The 27,041-nt window shown below is 39.4% G+C and overlaps 1 protein-coding gene across 5 annotated transcripts in view; it reads left to right on the plus strand.

Moving 5' to 3' along the window:
* The window catches only part of LUZP1 (leucine zipper protein 1), a 92,916-nt gene that overhangs the window by 111 nt on the left and 65,764 nt on the right, over positions 1-27,041 (plus strand). The gene's annotated exons all lie outside the window — the stretch shown is intronic.

Here is a 27,041-nt window from a genome sequence, read left to right on the forward strand (position 1 = left end):
GAATTCTGGAGAAAGGGCTCGGAAGGGGACTTCTTTTGGGGCGAGACCTTGAGAATTTTTTTGGAGTTGGAAATTTTTCTTTCGGAGGGGGAGGGAAGGTTCTGAGAGACTTCTGGTGGGAGCGAGAATCTGAGGAGAAATGTTTGGGGCAGAGAGCCGAGGGGACAGCTTCGGGCGGCGGAGGAGAGTTTCGANGGCGCGCGGCCGCCGGCTGCGGAGGCTGCCTGCGGGGCCGCCGGCGTCCCGGAGCGGCCGGGCTGGGGGTTCGGAGCCCGTGTTGGAGCTCTCAGAGGTGCCTGCGGTTTCTCTTAATAACCTCAGAGGCGGCTCTGTGAGCCGAGAAAGACCATCTTGCTCTGGAGCATCTGCTGCTTCGTCGCGTCAGCCCCTTTCCTAACACTGCAGAGCTTGTNATCTCCAGAAAACCGGAGACTGCTTGCAGATTCTCCGTCGCACCTTCGCTGACTTGAATGACCTTGGGGAAAGAATTGTGCTTCTGAGCTCCTGGTGCCTTATCTGTTGATTGAGAAGACACTCTCCGGACCTCCCTGCCTTTTGGGGATATTTTGAGAGGTGGGGTTTGTTCAGGGCATTTTTCGGACGGCTGTAGTCCTGGCCTCAGGAGCTGGCCTGGTGTCAGATTTGGGGGAATTCGGATCACCTAGTAAGACTTAATTAGCTCGGATTAGGGAAGCAGACGTTTGGGTTTTAGGAGGATATTTCTTTTCGGGGTACGTTCCAGATTATTTTCTGTCACTTCGTGTGCAGCTTTGGTGGCGTTCGCGTGGCCAAGTTAAATAACTCCCATAGAAAATTCTTTTGTCAGAAACAATTATTTAGCTCAGGATTCCCCTTGGGGCAGATTAAGGTTTTGCTTGATTTACTCGGAAGAATTTTCCAAGTTTCTAAAATTAAATCACGTTTCTAAACATAGTAACTAAAGTCAAAAACTGGAAATAGTGGGATGGGGAAGGCAGCAACCAAGGGCTCTCTGTTGTTCTGTGATTGCTAACAGGGATTGTGAGTTACCTTGATTAATAGGTATTTTCTTACTTGTAAATAGTTTAAGACCAGGTGGGGGAACTAGTAATGTTGAGTTGCCTACTCCGTGCCCAAGAATTGTGCTAGGTGCCATATATCTCCTAGAGCCTCCACACGGCTGCGAGGTGGTAGTGGGCGTCCCTGGTTCACAGATGGGCAAACTGAGGGCCAGAGGGTAAAATGACTTTTCTCAGTTTACAGATACAGCTGGTAAGAAGTGGAGCTGGAATTTAAACCCAAGTCTATTTCTGAGTTCCATGGTTATCTCCACGAGGCATATATAGTGCATTAGGTTCTAGGCCTTTGGCCCAGCCACTGGGTGACCTTGGACTGTAAATTCAAGTCCATTAAGTCTGTTCCTCAATAACGTTACTTCTTTTCTTCTAGCAGTGTTATCAGCATGCTTTTGAGAGGTTTTCGTTTTTTGGTAGAAAGACAAACATATAAGGCTATGCTAGTTGTGTGTTCTCTATACAGTAGGTACTTAATTTCTTTTTTAAACGGAAGTATTTGTACTGAAATACAGACTGCTTGGGTGATCATATGTTTTCATTAATGTAATGGAAGTTGATGGATAGCTAATGGTCTTTCCGGTGTAGAGGTGTGACTGTTAGGGTGACGTTCATGATCTGAAACTGAACCATTTTTTTTTTTCCAAAAAAGTTTTTAATGTTTTATTTATTTCTGAGAGAGAGATCGCGTGAACAGGGGAGGGTCAGAGAGAGAGGGAGACATAGAATCCGAAACAGACTCCAGGCTCTGAGCTAGATGTCAGCACAGAGCCTGACACGGGGCTCGAACCCATGAACCGTGAGATCATGACCTGAGCCGAATTCGGATGCTTGACCATTTGAGCCACCCAGGTGCCCCTGAAACTGAACCATTTTTCATGTAACATGATTTTTTGGGACAGTGTCAGCTTGTGAGTAAAGCACGTTACTTAACAGGTAGGAAGGACCCAGATAGGCAAGTTGAAAGATTTGGCGAAACTTTGATGCACATAATAAATGCTCAGCAGATATTTGCTGAAGAAATTCATGTGTTCGGGGTGCCTGGGTAGTTTAGTTGGTTGAGCTTCCGACTCTTGATTTAGTCTCTGGTCATGATCCCAGTGTTGTGGAATTGAGCCCCACTTTGGGCTCTGCTCTGACTCTGGATCCTGCTTAAGATTCTCTCTCCTTCCCTCTGTCCCTCTCTCTTCCTTGTGCTCCTGCTCTTGCTCTCGAAAAGAAAAAAGAAAAATCAGCTTTGTCAGGGTCTAACTTACATACAGTGAAGTTGATCACTTTTAAGTGTACAGTTTGATGAGCTTTGACAAACCTATGCAATTGTGTAATCACCATGACTGCCATCATTTGTTTAAACTGCATGTTGTTTTTAAGGTATTGGTTAGCAGAGTGATCCCTGGGAATGTTGTGGAGTTTCAGTGTTCTGATTCAGACTGATGAGATCAGAGTGAATACTAGAGAGTCAGTATGCCAACTTCGTAGGAAATAGGGAAACTGTAGTTATTTATCGGTGAGGTGTATGAGAAAAGTAAGACTGGTAGAGATAGGAACCCTTGTATCTCAGGGGAAAGAGATTCATAAGGAACCAGGTTTTCATTTTAGGACAAGAGAATATACGTTGCAGAGGGAGGTTACCCAAAGATTTATTATTTTTATTTCCTTTTTGAAATGGTAACACCTGAAATATAAAACTTAACATCTTTGGCTCTACCATAAGAAGTGCTTTATACATTGTAGTTAAAGTAATTCTTAAGGGTGGGGATGTTATAAAATAATTGAAGGCTTTGCCCTTCCACCTATGACAGAATATCCTTAGTGTTTATGTCCAACTTATTTTAGTTACTATTCCACAAAGGGAATACATCAGGTAGAAATTGTGTCTTTTTGGGAAGACATAAAATTATTTTTCCTTCTCATGATTTCTCAGGTCACTGGACCACTCCCAATCTACCGTAGCTCAAGTCTGTCTTAGAAAAGGTTTAAAAACCTCTTTTACCAAGCTTCTAGAAGCAGCCCCATTTTATCTTACTCCTGGTTTCTCTTTATCCATTTTATTTCTACATGTTGACTGTTCTATAATCCTTCTTTCCCATTTGTCAGTTTTGAGAATGGAAACTCATCAACCATGTGCCCTTGGTATATCATTAGGAAATAATAATTAAATTAGAATACCAGTCTACAGCTCAATATTTTGGGTGGTGATAGGGAGAAGAAAATAACTCTATCAGTTATTATCCTCCTCTTACATGAGGAAGCTGAGCTCAGAGCAGTTATTGCCAGAGCTAGTAAGGGGCAGAGACCTTTGAACTCAGATGTGAATGGTGCTCAACTTTGGGATCATTTTCATTACACTCTTTGTGTATTAGGGTTGGGGGAGCAAGGGAAGAGCTTGGAAATAACCATATTAAAATATAAGCCAAAACATAACAAGTATTGCTAACCTTTTAGGCATTGCTGTTTTTAGCTATTCCTTTCTTAATTTCTAGAGAGTCTTCCTTGCATTCTAAGGTGTTTATAGTTCATTTTTTTACTGCATAACTCCCTTCCTAGACCCTGAATTTATTCTTTATGAACATGGTACTTTGTATTCACTGGTATTTCATTTACCCCTTTCCCTATGTTACATGTATCTAAAAGTTTCCATCAGGTTAATCTATCAATCATAACCTATTTGGGTGTGCTTCTCTAGTCCCATTTTATTCGAACAGAGTAATATTTTTAAAACATATTATTAAAAACTTGCATTAAGTTTTAAAAAAATCATATCTTGTTATTTAAGTTACATATAACATATATGTATATTTAGAAAAATGCACATAAGTGTACAATTTGATCATTTTTTCCCCCCACAAACTGAGTATTTCTATGTAACTAGCACCTAGATCAAGAACTGGCACTCATAGGCCTCTGCTGAGTTTCTTTCCATTTCCTGTCTCCTTTTCACCTCCCTGGGTGACTTCTAACAGTGTATATTAGTTTTGTAAAATGGAATCATATAGCAGATACTCTTGAGTCTGGTTCCTTTTATTCAACAGTATGTTGAATAAACATACTGTTTTTGTGAGTAGCAAAAACTTTTCAAGGTTTTCTTTAGAGCTTGGAATAAAAACCAAATTCAAACTCTATCTTGGCCTATGATGTCTTGTATAATCTAGCCCCTGCTTACTATTCCAGCTTCACTTAATGCCAGTGTTGTCCCCTATGCTTCAATCACATCAGCTTCTTATTTATCCTTAACAAGCCCTTTGCTGCCACAGGGCCTTTGTACATGTGGCTCTGCCTTCCTTGAACACTCTTTTCCCTGCTCTTTGCCTGGCTGCCTTCCTTAAGCCTCAACAGATGTGTCAGATAGATGCTTCCCTCATCATCTTATTTTGCTAGTCCTTTTCCGTTATTCCCAGTTACTGGCATCTGTTGCCTCCCTTCACAGCACCTATCATAATTTATAATGATATATCTGCTTGCATGATTATTATCTTCCTTCCTTACTAGACTTCATAAGTGTAGTACGGGCATTCATCTGCTTTGTTCATTAGTGTATACCTAGTACTTGAAATAGTGACTGACATGTAGTAGGTATTTAATATTTAATGACCACATTCCCATTCAGCACCTTTGTTCCTATTATCATTTGTCCTTTTCTTTTCTTATGCTGTTTAACTATTTAAACTTTTCCATCCTTCAAGGCTCAGCTCAGTTCCCCTCTATGAAGTCTGTGCTGACTTCATAAATTTACTTGCAAAAGTAAATCTTCTCTAAATTTTTGACATTTATTGCTGATTCCCCTCATGTTCTTGGGAAGTTACATTAGCATGTATCTTATCTACCTAGTTGGATCAAAAGTCCTCCCCCACCCCCCAGTCTTGCAGTTTGTAATGCCAGTACCCTTTATATTCTTGGTTAGTTTCACTAGTCTGTATCTTTATCTAATTAGATCAGAGTTTCTTCATCAGATGCTAAGTTGTTTTAGCCAGTACTTCCCTCAGTTCCTTTCACTGAGCTTTGCACATAGTAGGTCCTCAGTAGAATTTTTGATGATTGATCATAATGATGCCTGTGTATAGGTAGCAATTTTAATTTTTCAGGCTTATTTACATGGACTCCTTTTATTAGAATTCTGCTTAATGTTTTTTCCTTTTTTCTTTTTTTAATGTTTTATTTATTTCTGAGAGAGACACACACACACACACACACACACACACACACACACACACACACACACACACAGCATGAGCAGGGGAGGGTCAGAGAGAGAGGGAGACACAGCATCTGAAACAGGCTCCAGGCTTTGAGCTGGCTGTCAGCACAGAGCCCGAAGCGGGGCCGGAACCCATGAACCATGAGATCATGACCTGAGCCGAAGTCGGACGCTTAACTGACTGAGCCACCCAGGCACCCCAATGTTTTTTCTTTAAAAAAAATTTTTTTTTAAATTGCTTAATGTTTTCTGTAACAGAGGTTGGGAGTGCCCCAACTGCTTCAGGAGTTATAACAGTTATTAGGGTGTGAAAGTACAGGAGTCCAGTCCTGGTGCCACAAAGTACATACTCCTTTGGAATCTGTCACTGGCAAAGAAGTAACTATGCACCATTCCTTCTTGGAAAGATGCTTAATCAGTGCCTTTGTAATGCTCTCAGATTGGAGTTATTAACTGAAATGAGATATGAGGTAGGACCTCACTTGAACTATTTTGTTGAATAACATTTTATTTTGATGTCAATAATGAAAATTCCAAGCTAGTTAACTCTGTTTAAAACTCCTTTCTCTCTGACTTGGCCACTAAGCTGTCTCAGTAGTCATTCTTCCTCTTTTATTAAAGGGAGAATAATGTATGTACTAATATTGTATATACTTAACTTCGAACCAATTTAAACGCAAGTTTAAATTAGTAACTGGGATGATTTAACTTAATATATATGTGGCACAGTTGGGTGATAAATGTACAATTTTTAAAAAAATGTTTTATTTCTGAGAGAGACAGCATGAGCAGGGAAGGGTCAGAGAGAGAGGGTGACACAGAATCTGAAATAGGCTGAGCTGTCAGCACAGAGCTTGACGTGGGGCTTGAACCCATGAACTGTGAGGTCATGACCTGAGCCGAAGTCGGATGCTCAACTGACTGAGCCACCCAGGTGCCCCATAAAATTTTTTTAAAGAGGTGCTTAATATGTATTTTAAAGTAATGATCATTTTGACTTTTTTTTTTTTAAGTTTATTTATTCACGTAGAGAGTGGGAGCCTGTGCTCTTGCAAGCAAGGGAGGGAGATAATCCCTAGCAGGCTCTGTACTGCCAGCATGGAGCCCAACGAGGGGCTTGAACCCATGAACTGTGAGATCATGACCTATGCCAAAACCAAGAGTCTGATGCCTAACTGAACCACGCAAGCGCCCCCTTGACTTTTTTTTTTAATAAAAACAATTAAAAAAATTTTTTTAAAAATAAACTGCATCCAGTGTGGGGCTTGAACTCATGACTCAGGGATCAAGAGTTGCATGCTCTACAGACTGAGCCAGCCAGGTGCCCCATTTTGACTTTTCTGGTGGAATTATATCAGAAGATTGTAGGGTAATTTAGTAATTGTTTTTATGGAGACATTGGAGTAGAGGTATTTAAATTTCTGAGAGATGTTGGAGTAATTTTGTTCATAGTCTTCTGTTATTTTTTTTTCTCTAATAACTTTATAAATGTTTTATAAAGCCAGTTTATTTGCTTTTTATCCTTTTTACTCTAACCAGGTCAAAATAAGAAGTATAAGTAAAATGCATTTATGTTTATCTATATCCATATTTATTTATATGTATACATATGTATATTTATATATGTACATATATACATTTACATATTGTAAATGTAAGTATTTATAATACTTCAGACCACCACTGGACTTTAGTAATTAAAAATTTTCTTTTGAAATGTGAGGAGACAAGTGATAAACTATAGGAATTCATTATAAGAAGTGACTTTCAGAGTGGATTACAAGGGTAGTATGTATACAATCCAGTCTTTTTTGCACATTCACAGTGGAATCGTGTAACATTGACTTCTAGGTGTCATGAGACCTTAGAGTATGTTTCTGAAATCATTCACTTTCAGTCAAGTAAAGTTTTGTTAAGTGTGGTTTGTTGTATTCTGATTCTTTGACAGTTGGTTATCTATTTGTCTTAGTTTCATTCCTTGACCATTTTGATTAATTAGCACTTTACCTTATAAGATTATTTAAAACTCCATGGTTCCAGTTCTGCAGCCTCAGAAAGCCTCATTTTTTCCATCTTTATAATGGAAAGAGAGTGGTTGTGAGGATTAAGTAATTTAATGTACAGAAGCATTTAGGTCATAATGTCTGGTACATAACTATTAGTTATTTCAGTTTTATTTTTTATTTACCCAAAGAATAGAAGAAAAACTTCCTCTTTTCATTATTTTAAAAATTAATATGATTTAGTCTAAAGTCAGGTAACATCTTTATATACTGGGCAGACTAGAAAAAACTCAAGAATTTATGGGGCGTCTGGATGGCTCAGTCGGTTAAGCATCTGACTTTGGCTCAGGTCATGATCTCGTGGTTCGGGAGTTTGAGCCCCGTGTCAGGCTCTGTGCTGACAGCTTAGAGCCTGGAGCCTGCTTCAGATTCTGTGTCTCCCTCTCTCTCTGCCCCTCCCTACTCAAGCTCTGTCTCTATCTCTATCTCTCAAAGATAAATAAATACTAAAAAAAGTTCAACAACTCAAGAATTTTTAAAAGCTTATTAGTCTTTACTATTTTTTTTTTTTTTAAATGTTTATATATTGTGAGAGAGAGGGGAAGAAAATCCCAAGTAGGCTCCACACTCTGACATGAGGCTTGGTGTCACAACCTAAGCCAGTATCAAGAGTGGGACACTTAACCTACTGAGCCCCGCAGGTGACCCTTAATTTTACTAATTTATGATGAAGCTAAGTAGCTCTCTCAGTGACTAGTTTGTTTATTCATTTGAGAGAGAGAGAGAGAGAGAGCGTGCGCGCGCGAGCATAGGTAAGAGGGGCTGAGGGAGAGAGAGAATCTCAAGCAGGCTCCCTGCCCAGGGCAGATCCCATGGCAGGGTTCCATCCCATGACCCTGGGATCTTGACCTGAGCCAAAATCAAGAATTGGAAGGTCAACTGACTGAACCACTCAGGCGCTCATCAGTGACTAATTTTCTTTATTAATCTGTTTTCCTTGAATGACTCATCCTTAGTCCAAATGTTGGCTATATGGTTATAATTGGTACAAGGGAGAGAGAATTTCTGGGTGTTTTAGCCAGTCCTTCATCACTTAAAGATAGACCCTGTAACTGGAAATTGAGACTAGTGGTGAGATAATATATGAGAATATTTCAGACCATTGTAATTTTTGAAAATTATTTTTCTTTTGAAAATTATTTAAAATAGTATTTAAAAATTATAAAATAAAAATTATTTAAAAACAATCCGGTTATGGAATTTTGGGATAATGATACTAATATTGTTAACCATTTACTTTTGCTTATTCTAAGTATAGATCACAACTGATTTTACAGCATTAGTTATAATTTGTCAGGTACTATCTTAAGCATTTTATGTACATTATTTCATTTACTCATTCATTTAACAAATATTTATTGAGTGCCTGCCATGTGTCAAGCACATAATCTTATTTAATCCTCACCCTACCCATGAAATAGGTATATGGTTTGTTATTTTAGTCGCACTTCACAGATGGTGAATTGGGGCACAGAGAAGCTATGTATCTTGTCCAGTGTCACAGAATTGTCCAGGGTCAGATTTGGGATTTTTAAAAAAATTTGAATGACAGTTGCTGAAATCGTGGCACAAGATTCTCTGTCAGACTTTTTTCTTTAGAAGAATGTATATGTCTATATATGTATATAAAGTAGGCTTCAAGCCCAGCACAGAGCTCACTGTAGGGCCTGAACTTACCACTGGGATATCAAGACCTGAGCTGAGACCAAGAGTCAGATGCTTAACTGAAAATACAGTTTTATATTTTTTATAAAAAAAATATATTTTTTTAAGATTTTATTTTTAAATAATCTCTACACCCAGTGTAGGGCTTGAACTCATAACCCGGAGATCAAGAATTGTATGTTCCACTAACTGAGCCAGATAAGCGCCATTTTAAAAGAAGGATATAGAATATATATATATTACATGCGTGTGAGCGTGTGCGTGCGCGCACGCGTGCGCGCACACACACACTCACCCACCCACTCACTCACGGGGGAGGGTCAGAGAGAGAGAGGGAGAGGGAGAATCCCTGGCAGGCTCCACACTGCCAGTGCAGAGCCTGAGGATGAGGTGCTCGGTCTCACTGTGAGATCATAACCTGAACGGGAAAGATGCTCAACCCACTGAGCCACCCAGGCGCCCCTAGTAGAAGGATATTAATCAAATTTTGAAGTGTGTGGTAAATAGATTTCAGTCAAAGTGTTTAGAGCAGGATGTGTTAGGCTAGGTAAGTTAAACTAGGATAATTTCCTCTCTTACCCCAAATCCATCTCTTGAAACAAAAACCAACAAAAGATCAAAAGACAATTTTGAAGTTCCTTCTTTTGGAGAATTCCAATTGACTCAAACTAGCCTGAACCAAATGAAATTTTCAAGAAGAATGGGTATAAATAACTATTAAACACTGTTCCTTTAGAGGCACTCTGGGAGCCAATGTTAATGGAAGCATGGTAGTTTAATTGTTCAGATTAAACAACCTGTTATCCACAGTATCAACTTTGCTGCTTTTACATAGAACCGGTATGATATTTCAGATTTTCAGTTTTATTAGCTATAGTTATGGTTGTCTCTGAGGGGTATCTATAAGGTAATATGACTGCTTTTTGAAAACCAGTATCAGAAGTTTCCAAAATGAAAAATAATTATATATTTATTTTAATGAGATTTCCAAATTGAAGTGTTTGGTATACTTCTTTTGGATTTGCCTTTAGAGCATATTGCACACTCAATCCTGACAAGTCTTTGTTTTGGGGGAGTTATATTTAACTTTTGGAGATAAGCAAGTCTGGTGAAGTGCATAATCAGTTATGGTTTTTGGTCATAAGTGAAATGTAATTCTAAGAGGTGGACTCTAGGATTTTTGTGTGTGAGGCTTGTCTTTGAGAATCTGCAAACAGAGTTTTAAAAAGGTTTTGAGCCTCACTGGCATTGTTGGAAGAGTCTTGCTTCCCAAGATGACTTAAATAACAGCTTTGATTTTGAGTCTCTATAAATAAAAATCATTGAATATAACTTGCTTAATGTATTCTTAATTGAATTGAAATTTTCTGTAATGAAAGCATTATCTTAATATAAATATCGTACACCTAGCCTTTAAAAATTAGTCTCCTTTGGGGTGCGTAGGTGGGTAAGTCTGTTAAATGCCTACTTTTGATTTCTGCTCAGGTCATGATCTGATGGTTCCTAAAATTGAGCCCTGTGTCTGGCTTTGTGCCGACAGTGTGGAGCTTGGTTGGGATTCTGTTTCTCCCTCTCTTTTCCTCTCTCTCTCTGCCCCTCCCCTCTCTCTTTCTCTCACTCTCAAAAATAAACTTAAAAAAGATTGATCTCTTGTTTTCTGTGTAAAAAATACATTTTTAAAAAGGAAAAGAACACTTTTAGTCTGTTGAGAGGCAAATATATATAGGAACAGATTTGAGCTTCATTATAATTAAAAGGTGAAATGTATTTTCTTGACCCACTTGCCCAGGCCTTATGTGTGTAGGTTTTCTGTAAGACTGAAAGAGTTCAGATAGAAAAATGGTGTCATCTACCTTGGTCTGACAGCATTTCCTGTTTCTAAAAATAAGTCTCTGGTTTTATCCAGTTTCAAGTTTATTGGGTAAGTTAAATGCTGAGCAAGGTAAATGTAGTTAATTTTTGGCTCTTTAAACCTTGGAATAGCTTTATCACAAAAGTTCTGTCTTCCTAATTACCTGGGGGGTATTTATCTTATTTAGGCCATCTTAGTGATTTGTGTCTAGTATCAGTGAATAAGCAGAATTATAATTGAACAATTTCTATGGATTCTCAGTCATTGAGAAATAATAATAAAACCTAACATTTATTGACTATGTGCCAGCCACTGTATTTAAGTGCTTTTTATATCTTTATTTAGTCGTCTTCTCAACAGTCCCTTGGGGTAGATACTATTATTATCCCCATTTAATAGATGAAAAATCCTTAAGATATGAGATCAGTTTGCCTAAAGTCAACACAACTGGTGAATGCCAAGCTAGGATTTGACTCCTGAGTTTGCTCTTGAATGTTACAATGAGCACATGATGATTTTATGAACTCTGCATTTAAGATCATTATTCCCTAAGTAAATGAGGTGGACATTGGCTTATGTCCCCTAGGTTAGGAAGAATATCATTTTTAGATCTTGATAAACTTAAAGATGTATTAATATCTTTAAAATGGAAGGCTGCTCCAGAGCACACAGAAGCTGCATACATATGGAAGAGAGTACAAAGGTAGTTTAGGCTGTTTGTGTGACAAAGAAATGGTTGCTGGTAGGTTTATATCAGGAATAGCAGCAGTTCTTATGCTTTCTGCCACAGAGTATGATATGAGATATTCTTAGTATAATTTTACTAAATTATTTATAAATTATGTAATTTTAAAAATTTCAACTAAATTTTTTTGCAGGAATTTGAGGACTGATGATTATATTTGACTTGTTTTAAAAGTTGATCCAGAAGTGATTTGAAAGAATCAATTGTAAAGAAGTATGATGAAAAAATAGATGGGTTGGTAGTGAGGCAGTTAATGGAACAGGGAGAAATAATAAGCTAGGAGGGATAAAATTTCAGATCATAAAAGGCAAGAGGAGTGGGATTAGAGCAGAAATAGGGGAGGTAGGTGGCAGTTCATTAAGTGGGTATAATCCAGAAGAGTCAGAGAATCTTTATGGAAGAGAGGTAGAGAGAAGACAAGGAACAGTGGCTTCATTTACATTTTTGGTCAGTTTCACATCAAATTTAAAAGCCAATTTAGTCTATTCAGTTTATAGTACCTGTTTTATATTTAACTCAGGGCTAATTAATGTGGGCAAAACAAAAATACAAAAAAGTGCTGTATACAGTCCCTTGTTCCTAAGGAATTTAAAATTCTAACTGGGGAGACAGTACCTGTTTTTTTAAACAGTTTTGTGGTCAGAGCGCCTGGGTGGCTCAGTTAAGCATCCAACTTTGGCTCAGGTCATGATGTCGTGGTTCATGAGTTTTTAGCCCAGCGTCAGGTTCTGTGCTGACAGCTCAGAACCTGGAGCCTGCTTCAAATTCTGTGTCTTTTTCTCTCTCTGCCCTTCCCCTGTTCATGCTCCCTCTCAAAAGTAAACAAACATTAAAAAAAAAGTTCCATGACAATATTGGATCATATGTAAATGCTAAAATGGGTGATACTGACCGGTGATTCCAGAGCTTAGATTTAATAAACCAATCGTATTTCAGAAGAACTTTTTATTTTCCTGGTAAGGTCATGAAATTGAAAAACTACCTTTTCATTTAATTACCATTGTTTCATAAAAGATGAAACATTTTAAATTTAATTAAAACAATTTTTTTTATAGTTTATTTATTTTTGAGACAGACAGACCATGAGTGGGGGAGGGTCAGAGAGAGAGGGAGACACAGAATCTGAAACAGGCTCCAGGCTCTGGGCTAGCCTTCAGCACAGAGCCCTACGCGGGGCTTGAACCCACGAACCGCGAGATCATGACCTGAGCCGAAGTTGGACGTTCAATCGACTGCACCACCCAGGTCCCCCTAAATTTATTTTTTTAAAAAATCTTTATTGTTGAGAGACAGAGCACGAGTAGGGGAGGGGCAGAGAGCAAGGGAGACACAGAATCCAAAGGGCCTCCAGACTCCGAGCTGTCAATATAAAGCCTAACGTGGGGTTCGAATTCATGAACTGTAAGATCGTGACCTGAGCTGAAGTCGGACACCTAATCAACTGAGGCACCCAGGCGCCCCAAAGATGGAACATTTTATCTTTTTTTTTAATGTTTATTTTTGAGACAGAGAGACAGAGCGTGAGCGGGGGAGGGGCACAGAGAGGAGGAGAGACAGAATCTGAAGCAAGCTCCAGGCTCTGAGCGGTCAGCACAGAACCTGATGCGGGGCTCGAATCCATAGTTCGACCTGAGCCAAGTCTGGCACTTAACCGACTGAGCCACCCAGGTGCCCCCAAAGATGGAACATTTTAAAACAAGTGAAAAGGCATCCTCTCAGGTGAAAGTTTGTATATTGAATAATTTAGGCGTATGGAAAATTTAGTATTCTTTGGTGAAAATGCCACAATCCATGGTACAGTGGCAAATGCTCTAGAAAGTCTGTTGTTATGCTACTAATTTATGTCAAAATGACAGGTAATAGTTTACTGAGATTAGTCTAGGCTGAAGTGGTCTGTCAGGTCTTCATGGAGTCAGTTACACTATGGTTTTACAATGATGGATGGATAGGATATGAATAGACAGAAAGGAGGGGGATGATTTTCCAGACCAGGGCAACACAAGAACAAAGATACTGAGTTTGGGATAAACTTATTATTGATTGGACCCAAGAATACTTGTCTACTCTACCTTTGAGGATCACTGTTGGGGTAGCCTTGAGCTGGCAGCCTTGTTTTCCTCCTTCAAACATTCGTAGTTGCTGGGAGCCGCTGCTTGGTCTATACCAGACATGCCAACCCCACAGCCATACTAGGGTGTGAAGTGGCAGTGTTGGGGGTGGGGCCTCTGGCCGTCCTTGGATAGTGCCAGGCTCTCATGAGCTGATCCTGGCCTCTGTTGCCCCCAAAATAGCTTGGCTCCCTGCCTGCCCCGTAGGCAGCACCTAACAAGTAAACACACCTAAACAGGTACTAATCTACCACAAAAATGCCTGTGAGAAAGTAGGGCTTCTCACCTGCACTCCTACTAAAAACTGTTTTGACACCAAGGATTATCAGCAGGGGAGGAGAGGGTGTCCAAAAGTGGAGACTTCTGTTGTAGAAGAGGCCTCCAAGGCCACTTAACTCAGGGAGGATCACCGTTTCTCTTTGCCTGGATTAGCTTGGATGCCAGCCAGGCTGCTCCACCTATCCACTCAGAACCGTGTCTCTTCTGTGGGGTCCTGTACAGGATTGTGAGGCATGGGGTGGTGAGGAAGAGTTGTGAGTGAGTGCTGGGGAAGAAGGAGCTCTGCATGCATCAGGGCAAGGAGGTCAGTACAATGGCTGCAGGTGCAAGCCCTGCTTCTACGGTTAGCTGCATCTAGTTGGCCAGCTCAGGCTCCACCCAGTTGCAAATTGGAAATTTTCTGTTGAAGTGCCTACTTCAGCTGACAAAATAATGTTTTAGAAAAGTTTTCAAGTTCTAACAGTTTGTCTTCACTACTGAAAGTTCTGAAAGCATCATCTTTTCATTCTAAGAACAATAAACCACTTTCTGTGGAACTGTGGGGGGTAAAAAAAGAATACTTGCCTGCTCCAATAATAGAGTTTAGATTATAGACTAGGAGGAGATAAGATTAATGAGGTAATGCTCAGATTATGAACAGTCTTGAACATTCTACTGAGGAAGTTGGACTTGCTCTTGCTGCCATTTAGGAAACACTGAAGGTAAGGCACTGATAAATTTAGAACTGTAGATTGATTAGTCCGGAGGTGTTAGCTAGATATTGGAAAGGAACCAGTTGAGGATTTTTGTAGAAATCATGTGTGAACACTGTCAAGATCTGAATTTAGGAAGTTAAAAAAAATAAAAGTATATTAGAAGTTTTGAAGAGGGGAGAGATAGAAGTTAATGATGATATGGAGAAAGAAAGTAAGCTCTAAGATTATGAGATTGGTAAGCTGGGGGCATTTGTGATATTAGTTAACTAAAATTGGGGAGCAGGCAAGGGGTTAGCCTTTTTTGCCTCAAATTCTTTGCTTTGTTACTCTATATCCACATGCTTTTATGACACCATTTATTTGAGTTATGTTGAGAGTCTCTAAAATTTGCTTGGGATTGAACTGAAAGTTAGAAAGTTTCCTTTATTTACTTACTTATTTATTTTTTAATGTTTTATTTATTTCTGAGAAAGAGACAGCGTGAGCAGGGGACGGTCAGAGAGAGAGGGAGATACAGAATCTGAAGCAGGCTCCAGGCTCTGAGGTAGTTGCCAGCACAGAGCCTGATGCGGGGCTCGAACCCACGAACCGTGAGATCGTGACCTGAGCCGGAGTCGGACGCTTAACTGACGGAGCGACCCAGGCGCCCCCAAAAAAAGTTTACTTTGGAAACACTTGTTTGGAAAAAAAAAAAAAGTATATTTCAGACCACTAAGCATTGTATAAGTTCTTAGTTATGGAAATTGTACCCTAATAAATGTCATTGTTAGTTAGATTAACTGTCAGGTCCAGAGGAATTTTTGGAATTTCTGTTACTTTAGAATTTTTTCATTTAGCAGAATTTGTCCTATATAAACAGCAGTGTGGCAATAATATCTTATCATTTCATTAGTGTCTACTATATGGCAGGTACTTGATGTCTACTAATTCTTTAGTGTTTAAAACTACCTCATGAAATGTATTGTCACTCCTACTTTATAGATGAGGAAACTGAAGCTCAGGGGGTTTAAGAAATGTCCCTGGGGGAGCAGTAGTGTTAGGATTCAATATCACTGTGACAAAAAAATCTATGTTCTTTCTCCTGCCCTATCCTTGGATTAGAGGTCATAAGAATAGGAATAATTGGTGTTTCCTGGCCTTTTCTATCTTGTCTGCATGTGCAGGAGTGGGGGATGGGGAGGGCATAAAAGACCAAATACAATCTAGCCCTAGATCTAGTCAAGGACATTCACTTTTTGGATAATGTCTCTCATATCCTTTTGTAGAGCTTTCAACAAACCCTTTATAAAAATGTCCGATTCAGAAAATAAAACAGTTGTTGACACTCAGTTCTGCAAACTGATAGTCTGTCAAATGAGATCTAAGGAAGTTTCAGGGTCCAGCTTCTGGGAAAGTGGGATTGAAGGTCATTCTCCTTGAAAATGTAGTTAGTGCTGGAGACTAGCTGTCATTGATACCTAGCACTTTTTTTTGGATATGTTCCTCTCTTCATTCTCCCCATCATGCTCACTCAAAAAAGTTTTTATCTTTTCTTCATGTGCCCTGTTGATAATTTCTTCAAAGTTTTCTCTCTTTAGTTATTATAAAGAGAGCTCAGCCCCACCCTTCTCCACCTCATTCCTGATGTTCCTTTACCAGCTGCTTGTATTGGGGCTAGTAGAACCTGTGCACAAATGTGAGCAAAGTCCTAGGTTCTTCACCTTTTCTTTTAACATTTCCTCCATCTTCTAACCCATACCTGAAAACAAGTTTTTTTTTCCCTCTAATGAATGCTATTATTTGTATTTTTGTTGGTTGAATACTTTGCCACTTCTTGGACAGTGAGAACGATGTACTTCTAGTCCTTCACTGTCACTTCTAGACCATTGTTTTTTTTGCCATTTTTGCATGGCTTCTGATTTTTCAAAGTCCCTGCCATCTTCTCTCCTCTGTTTTAATTGTGATTGGTGACTTTAAGGATCCACATGGATCACTTTACTCCCCCATCGTGTTTCCTAGTATGCACTTTGTCTCGTACCTCAGTTTTATCAATTACTGTCTCATCCTTTGCTTTCTCTGTTGAGTCTTTGAGAATAGGAATACATAGAGGTATATATATAAAACCCTCTGCCTTTCTATCTTTTAGAGTTATTGCCATATTTTTTTCTTTTAAGCTCAAACATCTAAAAAAAAATAGTATTCTGTATGCTGCCTTTTCCTTTATACTCATTCGTTAATACCCTTCCTGTCTTGTTTCTCTTTCCAATACTTTACTGTAAGTGCCCTTTCAAAAGACCCAGTGTCTGTATATTCAGTCATTTTCATAGCCTTTGTCTTTCTTAATCCCCCTTCAGTATTGAAACTATTGATCATCTTCCTTGGACCTCTGTTCTTTGACTCGGAGTTAAAAATATTTGTGTTTGGCCCCATCTAGCCTGGTAAGGCCAATTTACCTGGAACTTGGCTGGTTGTTGGACTCTGATGTTCATCTTGGGACCTGTACTGACTAGCAGAGAAGGGGTGGAGCTGGTTGGCACTGTGCATCTCATAGTGCTCTGTACCCTGTGGACTTTTAAGTAAATAATTTATTTGATTTGCTAGTCTTCCTGTTCTCTCTCTTCCTCTCTCCCTAATCCTGCTATGGCTTGTTTGTAAAATGGATTGCCCGCCTCTACTCTTGACTCTGGTTATATACTGTAGTTTATAAAAGGCAGACCTATCTTTTTATTTATTTTTTTTAATGTTTATTTTGAAAGGAGAGCGAGTGTGAGTGGGGGAGGGGCAGAAAGCTAGGGAGAGCAAGAATCCCAAGCAGGCTTCACACTGTCAGTGTAGAACCCAACGTGGGGCTTGCTCTCACGAACCCTGGGATCACGACCTGAGATGAAATCAGGATTCGGACGCTCAACCAGCTGAGCCACCCAGGTGCCCCAGACATGTCTTTTTTTAGAGCAGACTTTTGGAAAGAGTGATATGAATTAAGTTCTTTAGTAAACTCATGTGAGATTTGAAATGTTCCAAAAAACTTGGGAAAGTTTAATGAATATCAGTGGCCTTAATGAGAAAATTTTTATGTCTTCTCTTTTATATTAGTATTTTCATGGAAGGCTATTTCTGGGGGTGGGGAACCACATCAGATTCTATCACAGCAAAAATAATTACACTGAAATCTCAGTATAATAGAATTTCTAAGCCCCATTTATTTTTAGGGGTATTTGCTATAATAACACTGTACTGTGACAGTTCCCTGGAGTTTGTTAATAGGATTTTGACCTGAATTTGCCAAGAAAGTTTCAGAAAGTTGCAGATAGTTGAGAAGTAGTGGCATGAGCAAATGTGGGTTAGGCTAATAGAAATTTAGCAGAGCAAATTTGTGAGATGACCTGATATTTTTGAGAAGGAAACAGTATTGAGTAATGCCACTTTTTGTTGTTGTTTTGCTATGTTAAATGATCATTGAAGCCTTGTATCCTGAAATTTTTTTTATCCTTAGGGATTTGAGTCATTCTCTGTTCTCAGATGTTTATCACCTTCCTGTACAGGAAATGGAATTATTCAGCCTAGAGAGATAATAAAGAGCTTTGGACTGAGTCTGGAGGTCTTGTTTCAGTTTTTGGCATTGTTTAACTATATATAGACTTGAGCAAGCCACTTTACTCTTTGGGCTTCATATTTGTCAAATGAGAAGGTGAAGTAAATAATTTCTGAAGAGATAACTACCGTTTTATATATTTGCTTATTTAATTATTTATGCACTTATTTATTTATTTTAATGTTTATTTTTAAAGAGACAGAGAGACAGACCATGAGCAAGGGAGGGGCAGAGAGAGAGGGAGACACAGAATCTGAAGCAGGCTCCAGGCTCTGAGCTGTCAGCACAGAGCCTGATGCGGGGCTTGAACCCAAGAACCGTGAGATCATGACCTGAGCCGAAGTCAGACGCTTAACTGACTGAGCCACCCAGGCGCCCCAATAATTACCATTTCAGTATGAGATGTTTTGATAAAAAGCCATTCACAATGACTCTCAAAGTCAATTTACCAATTAATCGAAAATGTGATAATTTGTATTGAGATAAGTTTGTGACAATTTGTATTAAGAGATAAGAGTTTACAGTAAGAAACACAATGGAGCTGTAACTTCAAAATGATAGAATAGTTGCTCACATTAGCATCAATGTTAAAGGGATTATAAGTTTACTAGAGGGGTGCCTGGGTGGCTCAGTTGGTTAAGTGTCTGACTCTTGATTTTGGCTCAGGTCTCATGGTTCATGAGTTTGAGCCCCATGTCAGCATGGACCCTTCTTGGGATTCTCTCTTGCCCTCTCTCTCTACCCCTCCTCTGCTCGTGTGCTCTCTCTCTCTCAAAAATAAGTAAACTTAAAAAAATTTTACTAGAGAATATTACTGAACTATGGAGATCCTAAAATGTGGCAATCACATGGAAAACAGGTAAAATGGCAGGGTGAAATAATAGTAGCTAATGACATTTGGTTAGTACTTACTATATGCTAGCCACTATTCTCAGATGATTTTATAATGTGTTGAGTCCTTAAATAATTCTGTGTGGTAGCTATTATCCTTGTTTGACACATGAGGACACCGAAGCACAGTTAAGCAGCTTGCCCATACTGCTATTAAGTGACCTATTGTAGACTAGGGTTGTGTGACTCCAGAGCCTCTGTTCCACATACATGTATTTGTTACATGTTAACCCTCAAGAGTGCATATACAGGAAGGTATATGGTGGTGGGAACAAAGTATAATTCAGATATTCAATGTTTGACTAGGTTTTGTGTTGGCTTCCTTAAGCCATGTGCTGTAATATGTTAACATAATTTTCATTACATGTTAAAATTATATTAGTTTAGTAATATTCACTCACATTTACTGACTGTATGGCTTGGGTTTGAATTTCAGCCCTACCATGTGATTTTCGTGTAAACTTGGGAAAGTAACTCTACCTCTTTGTGTCTCAATTTACTCATTTGAAAAATGGAGTTAATATCTGCCTCCTAGTGTTGTGAGAAATAATTGATGCAAAGGGCTTAGAATTACAGGAAGTAAACATATGGCAAATGTTGGCTATTGTTAAGCTTTTAACTTTTCCAAATACCTTAAATACCATTTCTTTCAAATAACATTCCTTTTTTTTTTTAACGTTTATTTTGAGAGCGAGTGCACGTGTGCACAAGTAGGGACTGAGAGAATCCCAAGCAGGCTCCACACCATCAGTGCAAAGCCCAATATGAGGTTCAAACCCACAAACTATGAGATTATATCATGAGCTGAGATTAAGAGTTAGATGCTTAACCAACTGCAACACCCAGGTGTCCCTCAAATAACATTCCTATGTGAGAGATAGAGTCTGGAGTCTAGCATATTTATTTCATTTATTGATTTTATTAATTTTTTTTTTTTTTTTTTACAAATAGGTTATTGTCAAGTTGGTTTCCATATAACACCCAGTGCTCATCCCCACAAGTGCCCTCCTCCATGCCCATCTCCCCCCTCCCCCCTCACACNTGAAATCTAAAAGGTTATTTAACTCTGGTCTGAAAGAGAAAACAAATGGCTTAGGATGTGTGTCATGTAATAGTCACTCCTCTTGTATAAGTAGGACAAGCCTGTGGTGTTTGGAATGGGAATGAAGATCATTCCTAGTTATTCATTTCTTTTTCCAGTCCTTGAATCCCTTCCTGCTGTTAGAGGGGGATGTTGCTGCATCATTCTTATGTCCTGGGGTAGCCATCTAGCAAGCTGAGAAACATTTGAAGGGTATTAAAGTCACTGGGAACTGAGAAAAAACAGTGTACCTTTTCTATGTGGAAAAGGTAAAACGAATGGGAGACATGAGCTACCAGTACGAGCTGATGCTGTCATGTGAGTTTTATGGATTTAACTCTTGACCTGCTAACCCACTCTTTTGTTGTGTCAGTTTCTTGCAGTTGCTTAGAGGCATTTTTAGGATTTAAAATGCTTCTAGCTTTTTTTTTTTTTTAAAAGCAGTTTTATGCGGCTTGATACATCTCAGCTGTCAGCACTTGATTTTGCTACAGTGTGTACTGCATGATCTCTGCATTGCTGTAACCAGACTTGGTAAGGCTTGCCTTTCCATCTCCCTGATGAAAAGATTTCTTTGCATCTCTTCCTCAGGCTAGTTTGCTGTAGCATTGGAGGCTCTTCCCTACTCTTTGGAAAAATCTAAAAAGAGTTTCTGTTTTGAGAAGTGACCTTGTGTTGGGGTTTCTCTTGGCTAGGATTTCCCCAGCTAAAGGCTGTTAGCTTTCCCTTAGCTCTAAGGCATAGGAAGTGTCTTTAGCAAATACACATTGTACCTGTCCATGCAAGTGACGACTACTACTAATCACTGGAAATGCAGAGTATAAAAATTGAAGCATACTGCATCAGAGTGAATAATGATTAAGGACAGATGAGGCAATAATATATCAAGGGGATGAGAGTTTTAGAATCATGCAGACTTGGATTTAATTCCCAGTTCTGCCTTTTATTCCCAGTGTGACCCTTAGCAAATTGCTTAACTTTCCTGAATCTCAATTATCTCATCTATAAAAATACTTAGTAATACATAGTTCTTAGGATTGTTTTAAGGTTTGAGAGAATAAGTTGATAACCCTGAGCAGAATGCATGAGATATGTTGTAAAATGTTAACTAACCTTCCTGAAGTTGATGGGGTTCCTTGTTAAAATTGGGATATTAGTACTTAACTCAGTCTTAAAGATAAAGTGAGAGTAGAGGGGCACGTGGGTGGCTCATTTAGTGGAGTGGCCAGCTCTTGATTTCAGCTCAGGTCAATACCTCATGGTTTGTGAGATCGAGCCCCATGTTGGCCTCTGCGCTAACTGTAGAGCCTGCTTGGGATTCTCTCTCTCCCTCTCTTTCTCTACCTGTCCCCTGCTTTCATGCTCTCTCTCTCTCAAAATAAGTAAACATAAAAAAAAAAAAAAGAAAATGAGAGTAGATAGATAGCTGACATGTAGTTGTTACTTGTGCAAGAAAGAGCTGGAACAACTGGAATACTTGAGGCAGTATTTCTTTGGAAGAAACAAATTGAATACTACCCAAATCGAACCTGCAAATAGTGCTATTTCAGCAGTCTTTTTGTGTTACTCTTGCTGTGCGGAGCTAAATATGTGCATTTCCAGTTGTATTTTGCCCGTGATTCATTATTTCCTCAGTTTATCTTAAAGTCCAGGCCTTTCTTTTTATACATAATCATGTTCCACTCATTCTCAAAAATGAGCTTAAATTTTAACATGGAGCTCTTGTAAATCACTCCAGAGAAATGATTTGTCCCACTTCTAAATGCCATTATGACACTTAGCATGGACTGATACATGGTATTTTTGCTCCCATTATCTGGCTGAAGAGAAGTTCTATTCTTTAAGATTTTTTTTTAAGGTTATTTATTTTGAGAGAGAGAGAGTGAGTGTGCAAGCAGCGGAGGGGCAGACAGAGGAGGAGAGAGGGAGAGAATCCCAAACAGTCTGCACTGTTAGCTCAGAGCCCAGTGCGGGGCTTAAACACAGGAACCATGAGATCATGACCTGAGCTAAAATCAAGAGTTGGACACTTAACTGACTGAGCCACCCAGGTGCCCCATGTTGTATTCTTTTTTAAAATCTAGTTTAGATGTCTTCCATGAAAACTTTCCTAACTCATTATAAATCAAGTCTCTTCTGTACTTCTATTATTGTATATCTTCTGTAGCACTTGTTGCACTTAGCACATTGTTAGTTATTTGACTACTTTTGTCTACTTCTAATGAACTATGAATATCATAAGAACAGAGTATTTTCTCTGTATTCCTACTTTATAGCACATGCCTGGTTCAGTATGTAATGAAATGCGACTTCGATGCATTAACCTTACATTGGTATTTTTCTTTTTCCAACCCAAAAGGGCATGAGTGAGAAGTTCACTTTGGTGTCTCTGTGTGTATTTTAAAATGAACGTGCATGGCTGGCTCAGTCGGTTGAGCATCTGACTTCGGCTCAGGTCACGATCTCACAGCTGGTGAGTTCGAGCCCCGTGTTGGGCTTTGTGCTGACATTGTGGAGCCTGGAGCCCACTTTGAGTTCTGTGTCTCCTTCTCTCTCTGCCCCTCCCCTGTCATAGTCTGTCTCTTTCTCTCTCAAAAACAAACAAACGTTAAATTTTTTTTTAATGAAACAAACAAAAGGCGGGTGCCTGGGTGGCTCAGTTGTTTAAGTGGCTGACACTGGCTGAGGTCATGATCTCATGGTTCATGAGTTCAAGTCCGGCGCTGGGCTCTGTGCTGACAGCTTCGGATTCTGTGTCTCCCTCTCTCTCTGCTCCTCCCCTGCTTGTGCTCTGTCTCTTAAAGGTGAATAAATGTTAAAAAAATAAATAAAACAAAGATATATATTGATATAAATTACATACCATAAAATTCACAGCTATCATTACTGTTTAATTTCAGAACATTTTCATCATCCCAGAAGGAAACCTATAGCATTAGCAGTCACTCTCCATTCTGCCCTTCCACCAGTCCCTGGCAGTCATAATCCGTTTTCTGGACATTTTATATAAATGGAATCATACAATATGTAGACTGTTGTGTCTGGCTTCTTTCACTTACTGCAGTGTTTGCAAGGTTCATCTTGCCTATCCTGGACATTTTATATAAATGGAATCATACAATATGTAGACTGTTGTGTCTGGCTTCTTTCACTTACTGCAGTGTTTGCAAGGTTCATCTGTGTTGTAGCATGTATCAGTACTTCATTTCCAGGGCTGAATTATACCCCACTGTATGACTATACATTTTGTTTTTGGGTTGTTTCCACTTTTGTGCTGTTGTGAATAAAGACTGCTGTACAAGTTCATGTGTAGACACATGTTCTCATTTCTTTTAGGTATATACCTAGAATGGAATTGCTAGGTCCTATGGTAATGTGATTTTTAACTTTTTGAGTAACTACCACATTTTTTTCAGAGCATCTGCACCTACCAGCAGTGTATGTGGGTTCCAGTTTCTCCATATCCTCATAACACTTGTTATTGTCCTTTTTGTTTATAGCCATACTAGTGGGTGTTTAGCGGTATCACATTGTGGTTTTGATTTGCATTTCCTTAATGACTAACGATGATGGAGCATCTTTTCATGTGCTTAATGACCACTGGTATACATTTCTTTGGAGAAATGCCTAAAAATCCTTTGCCATTTTAAAAATTGGTTATTTGTCTTTTTATTTTTGAATTATAAGAGTTCTCTGTATATTTTGGATACTAGTACTCATCAGATATATCATTTGCAGATCTTTTCTCTATGAGTTTTTGGATCTCTTTGCCTATAACTCACGGCCTACCTCGTACATCTATATGATATAGTAGAACTAGAGGTCCTGAAAGAGCATATGTTGATTGAAGGGATGGCCATACTACAGGTAGCACTTAAGGTATGCAGTTCTAGAGGTCTTGGGTTACAAGAAACATAGTGATTATTTGACCGGGGACTAGAGAAATTGGAGTTTTAGTCCTAGCATTGCCACAGCTAGATAGTATGATATGACCTTGGGCATATAATGTAATATTTCAGGGTTTTCGTTTTCTCACTTGTAAAGTGAATGATTTGGACTAGGTAGTACTTAAGGTCTTCACGAAAGTCGCTTGAATTGATAAGGTCCTTTGGACACATGTGTTATAGGTCATGCTGCTACTTTTGCTAGAAAACTTTCTATTTTTTTCTCTCCCACCCTGGCTTTCTTTAAAACTAGTCATAATAAATTCTGACCCGCTCCAGTCATAGGAATAAACCTGGATTTTTATTAAAGAATTTATAGGTATACGGCGGCACGGGTGGCTCTGTGGGTTAAGTGTCCGACTTTGACTTGGGTCATGATCTTACAGCTCGTGAGTTCAAGCCCTGCATCAGGCTCTGTGCTAACAGCTCAGAGCTTGGAACCTGCTTCATATTCTGTGTCTCCTCCTCTTTCTGCTTCTCCCCTGCTTGTGGGCGTGCATGTGCATATGCGCACGCTCTCTCTTAAAAAGAAGATAAAAACATTAAAAAATTTTTTAAAAATTTATAACTAAAAGAGACCTTTAAAATGGATAAAGGACCTGAACGTGAGACAGGAGATAATCAAAACCCTAGAGAAGAAAGCAGGAAACAACCTCCTTGACCTCCACCGCAGCAACTTCTTACTTGACACATCCCCAAAAGCAAGGGAAACAAGAGCAAAAATAAACCATTGGGACCTCATCAAGATTAAAAGCTTCTGTACAACAAAGGAAACAATCCACAAAACTAACAGGCAACCAGCAGAATGGGAAAAGATAGCTGCAAATGACATGTCAGACAAACGGTTAATATCCAAAATCTATAAGGAACTCACCAAACTCCACACCCGAAAAACAACCCTGTAAAGAAATGGACAGAAGATATGAACAGACACTTCTCCAAAGAGGACATCCAGATGGCCAACAGACACATGAAACGATGTTCAGCATCCCTCCTCATCAGGGAAATACAAATCAAAACCACACTGAGATACCACCTCACGCCAGTCAGAGTGGCTAAAATGAGCAAATCAGAGAACTCTAGATGCTGGCGAGGATGTGGAGAAACGGGCACCCTCCTACACTGTTGGTGGGAATGTAAACTGGTACAGCCCCTCTGGAAAACAGTGTGGAGGTTCCTCAGGAAACTAACAATAGAACTCCCCTATGACCCAGCAATAGCACTGCTAGGAATTTACCCAAGGGATACAGGAGTGCTGATGCATAGGAGCACATGTACCCCAATGTTCATAGCAGCACTCTCAACAATAGCCAAAACATGGAAAGAGCCTAAGTGTCCATCAACAGACGAATGGATCAAGAAGATGTGGTTTATCTATGCGATGGAATACTACATGGCAATGAGAAAGAATGAAATCTGGCCATGTGTAGCAACATGGATGGACCTTGAGGGTGTTATGCTGAGCGAAATAAGTCAGGCAGAGAAGGACAAATACCATATGTTTGCACGTATAGGAGGATTAGGAGGAACTTAACGGAGGACCATGGGGGAGAAGAAGGGGGGAAATAGTGGGGGAGAGGGAGAGAGGCAAACCATGAAAGACTCTTGAATACTGAGAACAAACTGAGGACTGATGGGTGTGAGGGGGGAGGGGGGAGATGGGCATGGAGGAGGGCACTTGTGGGGATGAGCACTGGGTGTTATATGGAAACCAACTTGACAATAAACTATTTGTAAAAAAAAAAAAAAAGACCTTTAAAGATCTTTTAATTAAGTGTTCTTTATTACAGGTGATTAGTTAGAGGCATAAAAAAGTTAGGGTCATTGATTTAACATTACATTTGCCTAGTGTCTGCTGTGTTCTTCACTCAGGCTGTGTAGTTAGTGGCAGAATTGAGATGAGAACTCAGGTCTCCTGTACTTCCAGTTCACTATTTCTAGTATACCACTTTGCCATGGGTTACTATGTTAGAGTCTGATTAAATAGTAGTATCAGGAATTTGCCAGTGTTTCAATGAAAGGTTGCAATAATTTGCCTCCAAATTCTGATCTTTAAATAATTCGTGGCATCATATGGAATTGACATATATTTGTTACATATTTTAGGTATAAATTGATGGATAGTTTTAATTTTTAATCATTTTTCTTTCCTTCAGGGACCTGTTTTCACTTTTAGAGAGTTATACGTGGCTCTAAGTTTTCCAGTTGGCTACCTGTGATTTATTCGAACACCATTGGTATTACACTGACCCAGCCCATGGTCTCCTTGGTCACTGACTCCTGATTTATACTGGCACTATGCCTATTCTTTTTTTATTTATTTTTTTATTTTTATTTATTTCTAGGAGAGAGAGAGAGAGACAGTGTGAGCAGGGGAGGGTCAGAGAGAGAGGGAGACACAGAATCTGAACTAGGCTCCAGGCTCTGAGCTGGCAGTCAGCACAGAGCCCGACGCGGGGCTCGAACCCACGAATCGCGAGATCATGACCTAAGCGAAAGTCGGACCCTTAACTGACTAAGCCACCCAGGTGCCCCGGGACTATGCCTATTCTTAACCGCCTGCTCCTGTTAATGTGGTATTTCTGATTCTTCAGTGGAATATTCAACTTCATTGGAATCATACATAAAACTCGCTTAAAAATCTCAAAAGTTCTATCTTGCCCCATAAATAGGTACTGTGTGGATTAATGGAGCTATTTGAATAGAAGTATAGAATATTCCCAAGGAGTCAGCAGTTATTTATGTGCAGTTTCAAAACCTAGAAAACACTTAAAAATGAAAAACAAAGGAGTGCCTGGGTGGCTCAGTTGCTTAAGCATCTGACTCTCTTATTTTGGCTCAGGTAATGATCTCATGGGTTCGTGAGTTCAAGCCCCCACATTGGGCTCCCTGTGGAGCCT

This window comes from Crocuta crocuta, unplaced genomic scaffold (assembly GCF_008692635.1).
Source record: "Crocuta crocuta isolate KB4526 unplaced genomic scaffold, BGI_CrCroc_1.0 scaffold127, whole genome shotgun sequence".
NCBI classification, from domain to species: domain Eukaryota; kingdom Metazoa; phylum Chordata; class Mammalia; order Carnivora; family Hyaenidae; genus Crocuta; species Crocuta crocuta.